This window comes from Poecilia latipinna, unplaced genomic scaffold (genome assembly GCF_001443285.1).
Source record: "Poecilia latipinna isolate Pla-1442-1.1 unplaced genomic scaffold, P_latipinna-1.0 Scaffold718, whole genome shotgun sequence".
NCBI lineage: Eukaryota > Metazoa > Chordata > Actinopteri > Cyprinodontiformes > Poeciliidae > Poecilia > Poecilia latipinna.
Genome location: NW_015113334.1, coordinates 111,536 through 114,184, shown reverse-complemented (window position 1 = coordinate 114,184; position 2,649 = coordinate 111,536). Strand labels below are relative to the sequence as shown.

Below are 2,649 nucleotides of genomic sequence, written 5' to 3'. Positions count from 1 at the left end.
CCAAGTGACTTCAACATCAGGAAAAAGGAGAAACTGGAGAAATACCAGGGCCTCAGAGAGGAACTGGAGAAGGCCTGGAAGGTGAAGACCACAGTGGTGCCTGTGGTCATCGGGGCCCTCGGGGCAGTCACCCCCAAACTGGAGCAGTGGCTCAAACAGATCCCAGGAACAACATCAGACATCTCAGTCCAGAAATGTGCAGTTCTAGGCACAGCCAAGATACTGCGCAGAACCCTCAAGCTCCCAGGCCTCTGGTAGAGGACCCGAGCTCAGAGGATGAAAGAGAGAGAGAGAGAGAGAGACCACCCGCGGAGGGTGAGAAGGGAATTTTATATATATATATATATATATATATATATATATATATATATATATATATATATATATACACACACACACACACATAAATATTTATTTTTATAATTATTTTCTCGCAAAAACGTGAATAAAGTGTGACAACTTTGCGAAACAGATTGAGCTTTTACGGTGTCCGTAGTTCTCCAGATAAGCGCGCTGAACAAGCACGTGGTTTCTCAGTTCTCATAACGAGCACGCGCGTATTTTGCCGCCTGGGTGGTGCAGAGCGGCAAGAAGACGCAGGGGGAACCGTATCTGATGGGGAAACGCGGATCGACGTAACAGCGGCCACCAGGCTTATAATACACTGGGGGAAACCCTGAAATGATTTCTTTATTTTCGTTTTTAATGTATTTCTAATATTGTGTAAAAAAGCTTAAGTGGTTAAATGAATGTGCGCATTTTTTTAAAAATTCAATTAATAAATCATCAGAATAATCGATAGATTAATCAATAACTAGTAATAGTTGCATCCCTAATTGCTGAAATAATAGCATACATGGAGCAAAACTGCACAAAAAATATATACAGTGTGCATTTAAGGAAAAAAAAAACATTGAATGTAAACATGTTGCAACCAGGCCTGGATCACCTGATTCAAATTCTGTAAGAAAAAATAATCATCTATTAAGCATCCAAATTAATCCAAAAATCATCAACATTTCAGGCCTACATTGTGTTGATGTTAAGTCAATCAGAAAGGGTTGTTGAATCAAATGCATCCTTTGCTACAAATGATCAAGAGTTCACTAAAAGAATGCTGTTATTTCATTTTAGGCAATAAAATGTCTATTTTCTTATTTAGAAAATGAATTGAATCATTTGTTTATTTACATCTTTTTATGTATTTCTAATGTATAAAAAGATAATTAAAAATTTGCCAGTTTTTTAAACAAATAATTGATTAATTGACAGAATAGTCAATTAATTAATAACTAAAATAATTGTTAGTTGCAGCCATACAATCTTCCTTTTTGAGCTGCTTCAACATGAAATAAAAGCCCTCAGTGTTTAATCTTCATCTGTTTTAATGTGCAAACAGCCAAATTGCTACTTGCAGTTAATAGAAAGCAGCCGGTAAGCATTTCTGAGCTGAATAATAACCTGTACATGACTCTCTGCAGGTTTGTCGAAGCTCTGAGAGCTCAGATGAAGGAGCGTTTGTCTCAGATGAAGCTGGAGCTCCCTACTCTCTGCTGCTGTGCCTCCTCTTTTTGGGATTCCCACCCTGACACCTGCGCCAACAACTGCATCTTCCACAACAACCCCAGAGGTACTAATGGCACACCCTTATACCTATGCACACATATGGCCTGTGAACTGCTGTCTGAAATGCTTCTCTCCTCCACAGCATATGCTAAAGCTCTGCAGTTAACACTGGTGAATTTGGACTTACAGTAATGGAAACTGCAATTTCTGAAGGAACTGGCATCTCGCTTTTCGTTTTTGTCAGATGTTTAGACATGTTTAGTGGTTGCATCATTAGAAGACATGCTGTAGTACTTTTCACACATATTCTTTGTAGGGTGAATTTGGCTGCTTGTATTTTATGTCACCAAATTACCTGGCCAGTTTAACATTCCCAGTGATTTTAATAGCACCCTAGTTGGACTAATTATATCCCCATTACTCTTTATTAAGGTTCTAATCCAGCTCAAACTCAACTTTCTAACAATTTAAGCAATACTTTTCTGGATTAGGTATAATAAATATTTTTTCTTTGTTTGCATTTTGTTAACTTTTCTTACTTTATTTATTGTAAATTATGAATTCTGTGTATATGTGAACATTGTACATGTAATTATTGACAATTTTACAAAGGCACATTGACTTTGTAAAATTATGTCAATGTGACAGAAAATAAGTAAAAGTAAAAGTTAAACTTGAATTTCACTCATTGTTGTCGGGTGGATTTTGCAAGAATTCACCTACTGGTCTGCTGTTTTTTTTTTAAAAAAGTATTAAAAAAATAAAATCTCACGTTTCCCTCACTATCTGTTAGTTTCTATGAGATTTCAGAATCAATACCACTCTGTCAGTCCAAATGGCTTTTTTGAGATCCTAAACTTAAGTGTTTATCAAAGTTGTAATGAAAAAGATAATTGATATTTTATACTTATGCTTATTTTTACCTCACTACTATATCCAGTGAGGAATAAGAAAATATCTGCTTTCTCCATATTTATTATTATTATTATTATTATTATTATTGTCATTAAAGGCTAATTTCTTCACTGCCAATATATTTAATATTTGGCACCTACATATACTCATTACCAGTATTGTGTTCAA

The 2,649-nt window shown here is 35.6% G+C and overlaps 1 long non-coding RNA gene across 1 annotated transcript; it reads left to right on the top strand.

Moving 5' to 3' along the window:
* The first annotated feature begins 1,474 nt into the window (after positions 1-1,474).
* On the top strand, positions 1,475-2,348 carry LOC106955226 (uncharacterized). The gene is made up of 2 exons (XR_001426528.1): positions 1,475-1,630; positions 1,709-2,348. It is a non-coding gene; the product is annotated as an uncharacterized LOC106955226 (long non-coding RNA).
* The last annotated feature ends 301 nt before the right edge of the window (positions 2,349-2,649 follow it).